Genomic DNA, 18,623 nt, shown 5'->3' with positions numbered 1-18,623 from the left:
GATGTGTGAATATTTCAAGACAGGCAGTCTCTAAATATGAAAATAATTTCAGGACTCTGAAACTCTTGTCAGTAGTCATGGAAAATGTCATAAACTAACAGCAACGGCTTCTCAAAATCGATATCTGTCAAAAATTGCGCAAGTAACACGAAGTCTACTGCTCGGTACTTAAGTGAACTTGCAGCGCCGCTGGAACTGTTATATCACGGCAAATTGTATACAAAAGGCTTAATGGAAATGGAATTTCGGCTAATTTTTAGAATATTATAACAGGTAGTTTGGCGACATTTTGGGAAGGTGATAAAGGTTACTAGCTAGGACTTTAGCAATAATCTGAGAAGTACATAGTTCGAATCACAGATTATTTTGTCTCAGAGAAATGAGAGATCATGAGACATGTAATGTGACATTTTACGGAAAATTCCGATCGTGATTTTAGCTAATAAGCACTTAGAAACAATTTCGCTGCTAAAGTGCAGAATCGTTCACTTATTTGTTTGGCGCTTTTTACAAGAGTAAGAAGAATTGGATTTTTTGTCAATTTTCTTTGACTTTTTAAGTGAAAATAGATCGATGTGTACATAGATAAAGTCAAGAGTCAAAATCGTAAAAAACAACCTTATATTTAGCGTAGGTATAATGAATACATAGGTCATCCTATGTATTTCTTTCTCCTGATGAGGAGGGACCTTTAGCTGCCCTCGAAATCGATTGAGTGTTTCATTATACCTACGCTAAATATAAGGTTGTTTTTTACGATTTTGATTGTCACATTAGCGCGTTTCTCTTCTAGTCTAAAGTCAAGAGTGTACGCAATGCCATTTTTGTGCAATTCTGGGATGTTTTATTAAGTGAAAATAGGTGGACGTGTACATGGATACCGTGTATGTGCAATTCTTAAAAACGCGGCAAGCAGTTTGCGATTCTGCACTTCTCCCAATTTCGCACCTAATCTTCCTCATGATTAAGCATTTTTGTTCCATAAAAGTTCTAGTATACGCGTAATTCGGCTAGCAGATTGTTGGAAAAAATGTTGAGTAAAAAAAAAAAAAAAAAAAAAAAAAAAAAAAAAAAAAAAAAAAGCACTTATTTCGTAAAAACAAAATGGCGTCCAAAACAAAATTAGCAGGTTACTGTAGCAGGGTTGGTCGCCAAATTTTCTCCAAAAAATCGCGAAGTTACCATAATGTAAAGATTCACCGGCATTTCTGCCAGGATGCCGAGGATATGCTTTCTGCAGTTTTTACCATAAAAGAAGGATCATTTTAATTGGTGTAAAGAAATTCAAAACTGCAGTGAAAATTAATGGTTCTATGCTGTCTTTACTGACGAAACAAGGTTTAATTTAACATTTGATTTTACATCTGAATGGGGTAAGGAGCAAGAAATATTTTCGAACTTTACGCAACGTGACCATTTCATTAATGAAGGTGTGATGATATGGGGAGAAATAATGATCGACTGACAAACGTCCCTACAAAAACATTTTCAACGGAGGATCTCTGATTGCCCTAAAATATCGGAATGAGGTCTTAGAACCTTATGTAAGACTTTTAGAAGTGCATACGGATCTGACCTTTTATTTATGGAGTAAAATGTTCGTTCACATAGCGCAAACGTCATTAATGAATTCCTTGACATTGGGTGAATATCTTGATTAGAAAAATATCATGATCTTATCCACTGGAGAACTTATACCTTGGAAAAACAGTTTCACGGAGACATCCTCTCCCTAAAATTGTTATAAATGTTGTAAAGACTGCATTGCTGGAAGATTGGAATATAACTAATTCCCCGAACTGTGATTAATAGCGTTGCTGCTAGCATGAATGCGCGTTATGATATGCATGTACATGTCAGAGTAGATCACATGTCATATTAAATTCATAAGCCTTAAGGGGAGTTGGAACCCCAAAATCTTCAAAAAATTTTTATTTCGGATTTTTCCATTTTCAAATTCTCTGCACTTTTATCTTTCTAAAAATACGATTCTTTAATCTCTATGAAAATTAGAACTGTAAAAAAATTTAATTTTAATTTGTCATCTACTTCTTTGATCAATGAGGATTTTTACATAAAAACGCGTTTTTCTCCGAACGTGATTTTTTTATACTCGATGTACTTTTTCTCAGGAACTACTGCTCATAGGTATCTAAACTTTTTATGGCTTATTTATTAGTTTCCCTAATATTTACTAAAATGAGCTTTTTGTAATAAACTTAGAAAAAAAAATTAAATTTTTTTATGTGAGAAAAGTGCTAAATTTTAATATGCCTAACAAAATATCCTGTAATTTACTCTAAAATTCAAAATGTTTCAAAAGCTCATTTCAGTATAATCAGATAGGTATACTTTAATTACAGAAAAAATTTCAAGCTTGTATCTACAGTAGAGTTTGAGAAAAGGTACATCGAAAATGGCCAACTTCACATTGTCGGTATAGGGGTTTCTGATACCCCTTAATTTGTTTCTATTTTTAAAAATTTTTCATGTAACATATTCTTACAAGTTTTATTGGTTCAAGCTATTATTTTATAGAATGTGTTGTATTCTTATTTTGTTTCTTTACATTCTGTAATTCTGTAAAGCAACAAAACACAAATTCATAAAATTTCAGTTCACAGTTTCAGAGAAATTCATGATTTTATTGCATGTACAAATAATTTTGAATATGAGTATAGCTCTGAGATAAACATTGCGAGATCGGTCATTTAAATCATCACGTGATGTTTGTTAGTGCACATGATGTTCATTATTGCCGCAGCGCTTATAAATGTTCAAATGCAAATTATTTTAATTTTTACTATTAGCTCAATATTTATTATTTTTACTAGACATTTACTGAAATTTGAAAATGTTTCAACAGCGCATCAGAGGTGATTACTTTGAAGACGCGCGCGCAAACACAAACTTCCAAATATTAATCGAAAAGGCATATGCGGAGAAAGAAAGGCATTAATAAACCACACTACAAACAATATTCTCGCCAAACAGAAGTTTTACACTGAAACGAAAATACTAAGCATGAAAGACCTTAATGCGATGCAACAGTTTTTTAACCAGAGATTATGAGCATAGTGTCGCAGATGATGAAATCGGACTCTCAGGTATTCTCGCTTTCTCAGATTAGTTTTTTAGCCAATATTTATGTTGGATTTAATATAATTTTATAAGTTTTCCTCTTTTAGAATTGAGCTTATTTATCGGTATATAAATAACTTGGTTTCACCAATCCTTTGACTAAAATATATAGAATTACGAAAACGAAACTTGGAGGCAAAAGTAAGCAAATACAGACAGAAAAAAATATAAACTGAAGATAAGATCGTGATGAAAATAACGGCCGTTGAAATGGATTCATAGGTTTATACAATTTCTTTGTAGTGCCAGGTTCAAACGCATAAAGAAGCAAAATAAAAGCATGAACGGAAATAGAATTCAATTCTATAGGTATGTCGATAACTGCTTGACAGGCAATAATACATTGCAAAAGAAATAATCGAGTTTTACATTTTCGGGAGAGACATTTGAGACACTTTCGAACAATTTAGATTGGATGTATAGAGACATACATAATGAAAATACTTTTCTATATCTATGTCGGTAAAATGTAACATATCCAAAATGTTTGTTTATTAGATTTTCCTCGAAATCGGATTTCTGTATATTTAAAAAAATGCTGATGTAAAATAGATTTCGTTTTCGATTCAAATTCCTTTTTTCCTTTGTAGATGTCCATTTTTATCACGTGATTTTTCTTTGTTAATTTGTTCTACCAAGACAACAAAAAAAGGGAAAACATGAAAAATTTTAAAGAATGGATTGGATTATTCAATTACAGCAAAGCACACGAGGGCTATCTGCCTAAGGGGAGGGATGCCTTCGTGGAGGACGTTCTAAGGGAAACTGGCTCGTATATACGTTACACATGGGAAAAACCACGAAAACGTCCATGCAGCCAGCCCGTTCGCGGGATTCGAACCTCGGACCGAACTAACAGTGTTCAGCGTCTTTACCGCTCGGCCGCTGGTGGGATTTTAAAAAACGGAATTCTGTATTATAAGATTCGAGAGCATATATCAAAAACAATACAGAGACAAATTTTCATTTCGCGCTGAGAAATAGTAATATTTCGTGTATGATTTTATCTCATACACGAAGGTAAAATAAGGAAAAGAAAATCTCTCGTCGTAACTGTGTACCATGTTTAAACAGTTCAAAACGTACGAAAGTATTGCGTTTTCTTACTAATTACTAGTACGTTGTAGCATTATGTACTTTAGTGGGCATATGCAAAAAAGAGAGTCTCTTTTTATGAGTTTTCGAAATTCTAATTTTATCAGTATGACAAACGTTTTTGTTATTAACTGTTTAAGTTACTACTGCTAATATTTATAACTAATGTTTAACTTGAAAAATAATCCGAATAAAAATGTATTATATCATGAGTTGTGTAGATAAATTTGTTTAGAAATATAGTTTTCAAATAATTAAGTTTCATTACCAGATGAAAATGAAATATTAGGTCGTTACACGTAAAATATCAGACTTCGAACTGATACCATTTTCAAATTTTGACAGTAGGAATCATCATAAATATCCAATGTCATATTAACTTCAAACGATTTCAGTTTAAACATTAAATAACCTGGTATATATTCTCGAAATAATTTACGTTCTTCATTGGTATATGACTGGTTGGACAAATCATGGATATGACGCAGAAACTAACACTTTTCTTTATGACCCTCAATTTCATCACACAAATGGAGGCAAAGAGAAGGATACAAAAACATTTGGAAAATGGCAACAGTAAGCGAGTGAAACAGATAGATAGAAAAATTTCGATCTGGCAAAATGATCCCCGGAAATGAATGCCATGGACACTCAAAGAAGCCACCGACAAACATGAAACTGCAAACTTTAGTGGAGTCTGGCCCCCCTTAAACAGTTAAGAACATAAAAAAGAGCATTATTCTGTAGATTTTCGTATTTACAAGCACTCAGAAAATTCACAAAATTGATAAATAGCTTCTTTATGAACCTCATTCAAGACTAGACATATCGCTTGAATGTTTACAACTTCCTTCTTTCCCGGAATATAAATGTTTCATTTTTTATCAGAATTATGAATATGTGTCAAAAAATAAATTTTATACAATAGTTACAGTTGATCTGCTCAAAGACTTCAGACACGAGAAACCAAAGTTAAACTTTCAAGCCAGGGGAAATAAATATGATTATTTAGTAATGTACAACTATTATTCTTTCTTTAAATGCAGTGAAACAATTTACACTTATAAATACTTCCCCAGGCTGGATGAAGTGCATCCAAAATTGCAGATTGAAGGGACTAGATGGATTAACAGAGATTAAACAACAAAATATTTATCTAAAAACAAAATATTTATCAAAATATTAATCATTATAATACAACAAAATATTTATCTAAAGCAAGCAGTCCTAAGTACAATATTAGCTTTTTTGAATTCTTTCTTATTAACCTCTTGCCAGCAAGAAACTTCTTTATTAAAAATTTCGATTGTTTCATGATGGGAAAGATCGTTTCATAATTGGAAAGATCGTTTCATGATGAACACCGACAAGGAATTTCTTAGGTTCAGAACATTGGACTTCTAAGAAAAAAGTATAAAAACACTTGTTTATCATGTTGAGAGGTCTATATTAAATTTAATATTGCATGTTATGATTAATGAAGCTGAGCTATAACAAGAGTTTCCGTGTCGGCAATTTTACTACCGAATTCGACATTTCAAGTGCAAGAAATCAAGCTCTAAGTTTGCCCAGATGGCATTTTATGCCACAAATTTGTATAGTTACGCAAGGCATTTACATTTGTGAATAATACTCAGTTCGGTAATTTATTTTTGACGTTTGATTTATGTTTTGCTAACAGTTAATTATATTGATTATTTCCTATATGCCTTGCTTTGTTGTACTCGCCCAGTCCAGAACTTAATGATTATTTTTGTGGCAAGCGGCGAAGGTTAAAATGAATAGGAAAGCTTGATATCACCTTACATACAATGATTTTTCCATTTACAGGCCATTTAGTTTAAAATTATAAGAGAATACTTAATTCTTATTGAAGTTTTGCGCGTGAGTGTTACATACAGGGTGATTCACTACCGTGTGTGCAAACTTCTCGGAGGGACAGGATCTTCAATATCAAATCAAGATCAGGTCACTGGGCAAAAGCACAGGCGTCATGTGCAACAAACGCAAGAAATGTAAAAGCAACATATAAGTTATTTATCAAAAAATGTAACAATTGCAGCATTAATAGAAGTCACAGAAGGTGTTCAAAGTGTTGGTCACCAACTGTAACATAGACTTGAGATGGCATGCGACACATGAATTCACGGATGTTTTGAAGTATTCTGAGAGTCTTTCGGACGACCCCGGCAGCTACACAGATGCATATAAGATTCATCTCACCGTACATATTATTATCATATACGAGACCATACACTGCATATTATTACACCAGACCTTACCCTACATATTATTATCATACACCAGACTTTTCATGTGATCTAGGCAGAGAAAAAGAGTAGGGAGGATAGATTTGGAAATATTAGACATCAACGAACTGAATTATCAAGCGATCCATTGTTGCCCAAATGTCGCATTTAAATGTTGGTCCCGAACGTCACGCTTTTTGAATTTGAAATGGGCTGAGCTGCCGTCATGCTAGAATTACATACGATGGTGCAAAGACCGCTGGAGTTTGTTGGTCATGAAAAAGTTCGGGCAGGATTTAAACCATAATAATCTTTAAATATCGTGTGTCCAAGTAAGCAGGCAAGAGATATGGGGTCTATTAAATGGTCTTTCCGCAATGCAGACCAAACACTGACAGCAAAATGGTGTTGTGCTACACATATTCGTGTAATTTAGGAGTTCTCCTGTGTTCATATATGTTAGTTATATATATATATATTACAGCCATCTTCCCTAGAGAAGTATGCTTCATCTGTGAACAAGGCAGAAGATAGAAAAGGTGGGTGCTGATCTTCCGCAGGTGCTGTTGAAGAAAATGACCCTCTGTTGTTAATCAAGCTATAATAGACGTACGCGCTGTTCATGTCAATAGTTGCCTCTGCTTATCCTGTAAGGTTTGCCCACCTAAAGTAATACATCGATTTATTGTTAATTTTTAAAACCGCACCATTCATTTATAAACACTCTGTAAGCATTGCGTATTGATGAAGATACGCAAAGTGAGGGTAAGTGAAGTAGTCTGGAAGTGTCTATTTTGAAGTAATAAACTGTTAATATCTGTTAATTCTGCCATTTGGGACACTTTCCATACTGTTACTTCTACGGGTGGCTGTTGAATGTCCATGAAATGAATATTCCTGCGTGGACGTTTTCCTAACTCCCCAATAGCTTCCTTTATCAGATTATTATGATTACATTTCTGATCTTGGAATACTATCTGATATTGATTCGTATTTGTGCATTTTAGTTCTTCAAGAACTTTGTACACGAGGCAGCGAAAGGACTTTACTTTGTGATACTTTTGTTACGTGACTCCTTTTCGTAAACATTTCTGACATTTAAATTTTTAAATGTAGACTTCTATAAAATACGTCAAAGACCTTTTAAAATGGTTAATAATAATTCAAGTCCACATTGATGCTTCAATAAGATCGTAAGTATTCAGTTAAAAGTGTTGCCAAATAAAAAATATTTGCTTTTCACTGTGTTATAAGACAGACATTTGCCATGTTATATAAAGAGTTGACATATCAGAAATTTGTAATGTTTATATGAAGTTTTGGGACATTTATCTTCGCTTTTTTTTTACTATGTTGTCCTTTTCGTTATATTGTAATGATACACTAAATACTCCAGACTGTCATGGCACACTATGAATATATACAAGACTAAAATACAGCATACAAATTACAAAAAAGGATGACTACAGGAATAACAAATTACCTGATATACTAAAGGGAGCATAAGGAGAAAATGTATTACCTCACCCAAAATTTATTAGTAATTATATGTTTGCAATCATTTTCAATGCATGAGGTTAGATCTACACCATTTATTCTATTTGAAGTATTTTTGACTGTAAGTCGTTAATTCTTAAATAGATATTTACAAATGTGTGGAATATTAGAAAGTGATTTTAATAGCAAATTCCGTGAAATAGTTTCTCTTTTGTTATAAAGTGATATTTGTTAAAGTGACAGATAGTTGCCGGGAAGCCGAAATGTTTGTTGAACAATCTACTTCAAATGCAAGACTTGAAATTAATTTGTGCAATTCAATAAAGGGAAGTTTTCAGAATTAGGAGTTGGCACTGATGGAATTAAGAGATATTTGTAAGGCGTGTAATTAAGTAACTGGTCAGTTATATTTAATGTATCTTATCTACAAAATTCCCCTCGCGTGTTTTCGCATTTGATGCTTTGAATTTTAAAATAAGAATCTTAACAGCTAGCATTTAGCTACAAATTTTTGCGTTTTTTTATTCCTAGTATGACATTTTGCTTTTATTTTCGTTATACCCATCAGAAAATTTATTTCTTATTTCAGCATTCAAAACAGATTTATTTCCTCGAAAGAAGATAAGAATTGAAATCATATATTAAGAAAGAAAAAATAATATTAATATAAATGGATACTTACAAAAAAAACTGGTTTCAATTTTTATGAAATTATCAATCAAATTTAATAAAAGTGTATTATATCATTCTAGAAAAGTAATTCTCTATGTAACATTAGATGTGAATAACCACCAAATAAGAAAAACTTAAAAAATGAAACATGATTTTTTTTATTGTGTAAAATTATAAAGCCCATGCCGTTTACAGAAAAATCATAAGGACGATGGCATAATTTCTTTATACTACAAATTTCGTTATAAAAAGAAAAGAATCTCGCAAAGAAATATTTCGAACAGAAGTGAAACATCAATAAATATATAGAAATATGCTTTTCATTTTAAAACTCTTTTTATTTCTCAATTATCCAGTTATCACATCAACCTTACGCTTTTGAATCTGAAGGCTGTAAATCATCAGTTATTGTTTTGGTTACACTTTGAGAATATGAACTTGTAGAATCATTAGATATTTTTTTGATGCAGGAGCCATGAAAAATGTGCAATGCCCTCTCCGGATCTGGAGCCTTGGACCCCTCGAATACGCGTTGAGTATGCTTTCAAATACACCAAAAAAGCATGCGAAAAAGAGGAAGGAAATGACTTTAAATCTTTAAGACATTTAAAAGCTTTATTTAGATATGAAAACATTGTACAATTTACTGACGGAGGATCCTCTCTAACTAGAGAATCGTAAAATCCAATCTTTTAAAGTGAGATTGTCTAGCCTCTGTGCTGCAAGAGTTTTCGGACATGCTCATAAAGAACTAAACATAAGCAGCAATTATTAGCTTTTTTCCTATAATTACTCACACTATTGCTTAGAGTATATATCTAATCACTTACTTTAATTTTAACTTTTATACATAACAAGTGATAACAAATTTCGTGGCAGGATAACAGTATTTGGGAAACTCGGGATAAGGATTCCGACTACTTAGATGATGACAATGCGTTCGCAGCCTATTTGTCTGAAGGGAGGACACTTAACAGAAAGTGGCTTAATCACGTCATACACGAGGTAAACCACTGGCACTTACTTGTAACCAGACGTTCGCTGAGATTTAAAACCGATTCGAACTACTAGTATTCGAGGGTTTTACTCTGACGGCCTATTATGCTTTTCGGAGGATTAGGAAAAGATATACTTGTATTTTGCCGACATAGCGCCGATTTGCGGCCAAGCAAATTTTGTGTTCTCTGCAAATATCCATACAAGCGCTTCTCTTTGACGTGGAAACGCAAAGCGAAAACAATCTTCTTACTATTTATCATAAAGACCACATGGACAACCAGAATGAGGTGGAAAATGCTATTGTTTGAGATCTATAAAAAATGGGTAGAATGTATCTTGCTAAGTGAAATTTTAAAGAAAAGGCTTCTAGATGGAAAACTGCATTAAGAAATAAACAAAAAAATGGAAAACAGCTTATAATGAAAAAAAAAAATAAAAATAAATTTAACAATGTTTAAAGGGTAAACAGCTTATAATGAAAAAAATAAATAAATTTAACAATGCTTTAAAGGTAAGGACTATTAATGCGTGATATTTAATTTAAATTTAACCAGCAGTTAAGATGACTTGAATCTTTATGTCTTGTCTCATCGTATACTTGCACAATACAGAGGTTTATGCTGATTTTATAGTAAGCGACATCTTAAGATTTAGAGAAAGAATCGTAACTGGTATGGCTTGCACTACAGACTTTGCTGTTGCTACCATCTGATTATCCATTAGAGAAGAAACCACCGATTATATTAAACGTTGTTACGGATTTTGTATACATAAAAAGAACTTAAGTAAAATTACACGTGAATTTGTATTTGTGGTATTTTTTGTATAATGTAATATGAAATGCTTGAAAGATACTCAGTGAGAAAATAAAGATTACAGGGGCAAGCCTATTTAATATTGAGTAAAAGGATATCTCGCTAAATGGGTGAGATATCCATTTACTCAATATTAAATGTCGCTAAACTGGCGAAGGTTTTAGTGATTACTTTTAGTCGCCAAATTTGGTGAGAAATCGCGTAAAGTTGCCATCCTTGGCAACCTTTTGGCAACATTATGGTCCGAACCTTGTATAACCGTAACTAGTATTGTGATTGAATAAATGTAATTAATCTAGATATGTAACTGTAACCGTATCTGCCTCTCATATGCCTTCCGGTAATTTTGAGACGTACTAGAGACTTCTCGACGGTCGGAGAAAAACTACATAAGACCGGAGAGAGCGTCAGGTTCTGAGTTTCTAGTTCAGAGCGACTTCGGTGTATTGCGATGTCATCGTGTGAGCTTCGCTGTTTAGATGCCCTTTGTATTGCGCTGTGTTTAAAGTTCTTAGTAGTTTGCAGTGTAACTACTGAATGTATTCTGTGATACTGAGAAGAGATGTACGAGTGCTTTTGTGGAATGTTCCAAAACTATAAAGCCTTTCTTTTGGGGAAATAAATTTTATCAAGCTATCGTAGAGCCTATGTGAATTAAATTCATTACGAGTCCGTACACGCGCAACAACGTGAAAGCTTGACACTCGGCACAGGTTTGTAAGTGGGAACTTTACCTTAGCTAGTAACAGAGACAAAGCTTAGTTTGTCCGAGCCAGTTCATATTCTAGCTTCAAGTGGAATTGCTAGCGTTGTAGCCAGTTATATTTTTGTACTTTCAAGTCAGTAGCTATAAGTCAAGGAGACCTTTAATTCCGTGTTGTGTTCATTTTCAAGTTCAACTCACCAGTCGTGTAGGAATAAAGTTTTAAGTTAGCTTTTACCTTTTGTTTCATCTCTTGTTTTCCCAACCAATCAAGCAAGAACGATAATTCGCCATTACAGTAAAGTTAACATTTGAGAGAAAATGGTTGATAAAGGTACTAATTAAACCTTGGCTAACAAATCATCCCTCAATTGTTATAAATGAAATTCGTTTTTTTATGATCGACTTGATTATAAACATATTTTACTTAGTAATAATCAAGGTCATTGATCAAATAACAGAGATAAAACAGAAAACATTTTTGACGGAAATAAAAAGTACACTGGCGCGGAAAATTAAAGAGACATCTGTAAAAAAAGTGCTTTGTGATAATTTTAATAAGTCTTTGGCTAAGTAGATAAAAATTAGCTAAGTAATTGGCTAAGTAGATAAAAATTAACGGTGACACTTATTCCCCTGAGATTCACCTTCATTAGACAGAATGCAACGTTTTGCCCCGTCTTTCTGGCACATCTGGAATGGAGGGCAAAGAAGTGCTTCAAATTCTAATTTTTAAAGTTCAAGGATTGCACGCATAGTTGGACAAAGGTTTTGCACTCAGCAGGACAAACACTAATAGGTCACCAAAAACAAAGAAGTAGACAAAAGCGTCATACCAAATGTGTTTGGAAACGGATAAAGGACATTGGTGATGTATGTAGACAACAGGTTAAGGTCGAAAATGTGCCACAACATACTGTCTGGTCCGTTATTTGGAAACGATCGTTAAAAGAAATAGACGACGTAAACCCAAACTGGAAGGTAGTTCGTTACCACTACAGCAAACCGACTATCCAGATATATCGTAAGTGAAAAATTCTAAAATTTTGTTGGCTGTACGCAGAAATACCTATGTTTTGCGTTGCTCTAACTCGGGCTACGAAATGTTTCCAGTTGCGGTGCTGCAGAGATCATCATGATTGGAGAACCACAGATTGCAGCCGAGTTCTCTCTACTAATGAGTTTCACTTTGTTTTGTATATGTGCTAAAATTTAAAGAGATGTGCTACAATCATGGTATGACCAAGAATCATTTTTAATGAATGTACAAATATACACATTTTCACCAGTCCATGTACGAATGTTCAGATATGCAAAGATGATGTTCTTGACTCATAAGTCAAGTTGCTGAAGAGTGCAGTCGGTAATAACTTCTTTCTAATCGAAGTTAATGCTCGTTGTCATCGTATTGCATTAGTGACCATTTATCTTGACAGGTTACATGAGTTTTTACAATTTCTCTTCGTGCAAATTCCATGCTTATAGCTGCAAAGCCATTCAAATTACACGATTTTTTGCAGTTGTTTCTTAAATTTTTATCGCCAGTGTAATTATGGCTGAGTTATTTTTTGTGTACTTTAATTCATATTTGCAGCCGCCCAGACGGTATACTAGTTAGTGATTGCGATATTGAATGCGCCGGGTTCGAATCCCGGTGAAGGAATGGATATAAAATTGTATGTCCCTTCAGAGGATGTAACGCTGGCTTCCTATTAGGTGCCTCCACAATAAAATGGCCACCCCTTCTGGCCTTAGGAGTTGCCAGTGCTGTTATAGTGCCCGCCATTGGAAAAAAATCATATTTACTGAAAATTTTCTTCTTTCGTTTGATTAAATTAGGATTCAGGTGAAAAGAATAAACTTTTTTTTTTTTTTTTTTTTTGTTTTGTTTTGTTTAAGAATGTACTTGTGATGAATCTGACCTACATTAATGGGTTTAAAATAGTCATCTTTTAGTAAAGAGAAACATTTAAGCTCTCATTTATCTACATATGGATTGAATCATTAGCAAGGCACTAGCAGTAAATTGAATAAATTAATATGTAAAATCTGAATGGGAGTACCAATGCGGTTTTGTGACAGAAATCCTTATGAGCCTTCCCTCATTTCCTCCGAAATAAATCGAAGACAACAAATTTAACATAACCGAATAAAATGCTCAAGATTTCTTGCTCTCTGTAAACAAGAACATTAACCAGAACAGTTCATAGAAATATATCCTCTTTAATATTTACATAGAAAAGAAAATCCAAAAGAATAAAATACTTTAATCCTTGGTTTATGTTTCATGATACTATTTTGATTAATAATTTGATCATGATTAATACTTTGAGCTTGTAAATATATAATTATCCTATTTATTAAATCTTGAATTAATTAAAAAAGTAAAATACTTTATTATAAGTACTGAACTGCATTTTGTAAACGGGAATGTTTTCGTGACGTCTATACGTATGCATGTGTGTATCTCGCATAAGTCAAAAACGAGTAGCCGTGGACCGTTGAAATTTTGTGTATGGGACTGCTATAACATCTAGCTGTGTAACTCCCTTTTTAATTGCAATCGGCAATACCAAATGTCTCTCTTTCTCTCTATATATATCTGCAACCAACCTCCTACCCAGCTTAGTCCGTATCCAGCCTATAGTTTCGTAATCTTTGGTCTTGGTTATATTCTTCCCATCACAAAACTGTTTTAAATGACGAAAATTTGGCATTATCAAATAAAAAAAAAATCGTCATCTAAAAATAATAACAAAATTTAACTTTTAATGTAGTTTCCGGTTCCTATACTTATATTTGGGAAAATTTTATACTCGTTATGAAAAAATAAGTATATAAAAAGTTTGATTCCCGCACGGCAAAAATTGATCGTGATATTTAATTTCCAAATTTGCAACTTTTGAAGTCATTTTCAACTTGCCTCGAGAAGACCATTAATTAAGCTATAATAATTCAAGGGAATAAGTTTAAATGAAATGCAACAAAAAACTGTGTTTATTTTAAAAGAGCGCTGAAGGAATTTATGCGGTGTCCACATGAGATTTTTGTATATCATTTCCAAAAAACGTTTATTGTATGCCTATATATTCTCAGTTTTATTTAATCGATTATGGCAAAGTGTGAGAACACAGAATTCTCACAGTGAACACGGTGGCTGTATCGATTCTTAAATCGTTATCGCGCCTTGCCACGTGCATCGCAGTGGATAAAAACTGGAAGGACTGGTTTTGTCTTTCTCTTTTTTTCTGCCTGTCGTCGTGTTAACGTGTGTGTGGGCCTTCGGGACACACACACACATACAGCTCTCGCCATCGTCCACGATACTCGATCTGATGTCCATTTTCAAGGATGGAGGAGAAAATATGTTCTTGTACGAAGAATATAAGAACTCAGGTAAACTTTACTGATTAGGCTGCGAGGTAAAAATTGTTCCTGTGCTATGACTCAAAGTGTATAATCCTGAGAATTGGATGTTTCGAAGTGACGACCATGTGCGCCAATTTCAAGCCTATCTGCCAGAAATTTGATCTCTTCTATCACGAGTAATTGCACTGCATATTAATTAAGCTTCTTGCAAGATGCTGATAAGTAATGTGCCTTTGATGCAGCAAGATTAGGAATTGCAATATACCGTAAAAATGAACGCTGTGACAGTCCCGTAGGACTAACGAGTAGGACACGCCGAGGGGCATTCATGAATGTGTTTTTTTTTTTTTTCTTATAACATATCGAATATAGGCTAATCAAGAAAAAAAAATGTATTTTTGTGATTTATATAGACTAATCAAGAAAAGTGTGTTTTTGTGATTTATCTAGGCTAATCAAGAAATGTGTGTTTTTGTGATTTAATAAATGTATATTTAAAAGAGAGATACTGAATCATGCATGCCTTATTGGGTAAGTCATTTAATTCTTATTATTAATAATCATGCAATGTGCTAACCACTAAAATTTTAGTTTAACTGTTACGCGGAAGTAATTCGCATTTGATACTCTTAGTATAATGACTTTTATACGATCACGGCCAGCAACACCACACAAAGCACACTGGGACTATCTGCCTAAAGGTAAGGATGCCTTTGTGGAAGGCTTTCTAAGGAAAAGTGGCTCTTATACACGTTACACATGGGAAAAACAACGAAAACACCCATGCAACCAGCCCGTTCGCCTGGATTCCAACCCAGGTCAGAACTACCAGTGTTAGCGATTTTACCCGACGGCAGATGACGGCATAAACCCCTTCTTACAGCTGATTATTTTCTTGACTAGTAGTATAAGGTATTTCTCCCGCCTTCTTAGCGTGCCTTCGGGGTGTGGTGGTCTGCACGCTGGGCGCGTATCTCAGAGGTCCGTGGTTCGATTTTCGGCGAAGGTGTTGCTCCTTTTTCACTTCTCCTGCTTCCAAAAATATCTAATGTCTCTACAGTGGCGCCCGAACTATAAGGACGGTGGATGATGACGTGTTTCGTAGTGTAATGGTCTGCACGCTGGCGGGTATTCCAGAGGTCAGTGGTTCGATTCTCAGCGAAGGCGTTGCTCACTTTCAAGTCTCCTGCTTTCAAAAAAAAAATCCTAATGTCTCTACAGTAGTTATTAATAAACGTTTAGTTATTCTCGTGAATAACATATTTGGCTACATCATTACTGAATCATTTAATCAAGTCAAATTGAAGGCCGGCCAAATGATATCATTCGATGTTTGAGGTTAAGTAGGAATTATCTTTGAGTTAGTAAGGAATAATCGTTGAGTTGTAAGTATCTTAAGTAGGAATTATCTTGAGGTTAAGTAGGAAGTTACTCCCGTTAAGACATGATGAGTTCCCGTGGTCGAGCTAATTTGCATTCAAAACTCATAATCGGATCCCAGGATTAAAATTTAATTTAAAGAAACCGGCCTTAAGGTGCTTTTCAGCGACTTAGGAAAATAAACTGCTATTGTGACAGAAATTTCTTAGAATATTCGAAGGAATAAGTTAAATAAACAGTTCATTATTACTGTATATATTTATAGATACAGAAATTTAAGTTTAACCAAGCAGAAAATCCCATTTCATTGGGATTACAGGAATTTTTTTCTGGGTTAATCCGCGATAAAATTGTTGATCGGCGCGTCTTTCTGGTTATCAAAAATAAATTAATCTAAACTTTCACAGGATGTATACTTTTGTCATTATTACAATTGAAAGCACAAATATCAGAAATAGACACAAATCTAGATATAATGATAGACGCAAATCTAGTAGCCATTATCACATATATGTGTGTTGCCAATACTTTTGAACAAAGATAAAACAATAACTTTTTCTCTGTCTTTAAAAGTGAAAATAAACAGAAAGACTTAATAGATAATACATTAATTTGTATATTTAATGAAACCAGGATACGGAATGTCTTATGTTAATTTACAAATATAGCAACATTACGATGAGTTAAGAGAAATTTTTCGAATTTCAAATCTATGTATCATTTAAAAATACTGCTTTTCTATTTCAAAATCCTTAAACAAATACACAGAATCTAATAACACAAATCATAATCTTACTATTAATTATTAGATAATCCAAAAATTTTATTTTGGTAATATTTATGAACGTTTTATATACCTAATACATAATACATAACTAATTTCAGAGAAAGGGCAATTTTAAATACAGGTGCAACTCTTGTACGCTTTCCATTCTGCTAAATATTAAAACTTAAAATCGAAAACATATTGTATTTAAAATTAAGAACCCTGCCTCTCAACTATATCTTTAATTATTTACCTCTGAATAACGAAATATCTCTAAGAGTATATAACAATAATGGCATTTCCCCTCAACCCCCTATCTGTTAGAAAGATTTATTCTCCAGTCCATTGAATCGAATAGAAGCTCGAGCTTTATCGACGCTTTTTGGATTCTCTTCACTGTTGCCACGATAGCGGCTGATATGCGGTCAGCATAATAAATTGAAGTGACCGACTTATTAATGCCTCTAAAGATTAGAGACTAGTAAGTAGTAATTTATCGTTTTATTTTGCGAGGGTTATATCATTTCATTTCTACTTTAATTGCAATTGACTTTTAAAATGATGAATAGGAAGCCAAATGAAGATATAATGCAGATTTAATCTTAATATTATCTTATTATTAAGAAATAAAGTATAGCTGAGTATCGGCTAGGAGATATCATATAAACCTACAAAATTCGTGCAATTTAATAAGTTGTTAGCCCACGAGAAATTTCTCGATATTGTCTAAGATTATATTTCACCTTAAAATTTTATCAGATTTTTGAATAATTGATCGACAATTAATATTTGTTAACTGAAATAAAATGATATGGATACCATTTAACTTCTTCACACTGCCTATTAAATTATACAAATTTTTTACTGCACTTCGTTTAAGCTTATTTCCTCAAATTATTCTAACCTAATTAAGTAACTCTCTCAAGGCAAGTTAAAAATGGCATCAAACATTGAAAATAATTTTGAAATTAAATATGCTGTTCAGGTTTTGTCAAGCATCTTATATTTTTATCTTTTAATAACGAGCATAAAACTTTCCAAAATATAATTATAGAAAAGGGAGACCGCATTAAAATTTAAATTTTGCTATTTGTCGAAATTTAATTTTTTGAAACTTAAAATTGCTAAAACCTGAATATTTAAAACACTTTTGCTATTGGAAGTACGTATATGGCTGCATCAAACGATTACGAAAATGAAGGCCGGGTAAGATCATTTAAGCCGGGTAAAAGGTGGGCATATATACTATACACATATATATCGGGTAAAAGGTAGGTATGTTGGTACTGTCGAGTGTAGTGAAAATGGGAGGCGCAGAACTAGATGCTACAGCAGATGTTATGCAAAATTTCAACGTTCTTAGGTAAAATCATATTTTAGTTATAAGTGATACATACATAGATGCATATATAAGTACGTACAGATGGTCACGAAAAAGAATTCCTTTTGAATTTAATTCTTTTGAATCATATTTACTATCTTTTTGGGGAAACAAAGCGAGTCCTTTACTTTATATGTAAGTACCGACGTCACGCAAAGAAACCGTCCGAATGGATTCGGGAACGGCCAAAATGGATTTTCCCTTGGACGGAGCAAACATCCCAATTTCCCTTTAAATATTGTCCATAATGATATCGCACAGTTTTAGACAAGAAACAGGTATGCTTATTTCTGAAATTTTACAGACAGCTGAACACAGAATAGCAGATAATTTTTATGTAAAGATTCAACACGCGCACCTTTCTCGGTGAAATATGTTTAAAATAAAGCAAAATTTTAAGAACTAAGGAATGAATGTTGTTCTTCCGCCTTCTTAGCGTGCCTTCGTGGTGTAGTAGTCTGCATGCTGGGAGCTTATTCCAGAGGCCCATGGTTTGATTCGCGGCGAAGGCGTTGTTCATTTTTCATCTCTCCTGCTTCAAAATTACCTAATGTCT

The 18,623-nt window shown here is 33.4% G+C and overlaps 1 protein-coding gene across 1 annotated transcript in view; it reads right to left on the bottom strand.

The window, feature by feature from the left end:
* Positions 1 to 18,623, bottom strand: part of LOC118195817 (calcitonin gene-related peptide type 1 receptor-like) — a 527,958-nt gene that overhangs the window by 147,065 nt on the left and 362,270 nt on the right. The gene's annotated exons all lie outside the window — the stretch shown is intronic.

This window comes from Stegodyphus dumicola, chromosome 7 (assembly GCF_044657685.1).
Source record: "Stegodyphus dumicola isolate Sdum_Otavi_A_Nest chromosome 7, ASM4465768v1".
NCBI classification, from domain to species: domain Eukaryota; kingdom Metazoa; phylum Arthropoda; class Arachnida; order Araneae; family Eresidae; genus Stegodyphus; species Stegodyphus dumicola.
The sequence above is the reverse complement of the archived record's forward strand: the minus strand, read 5'-3'. Positions and strand labels throughout refer to the sequence as shown.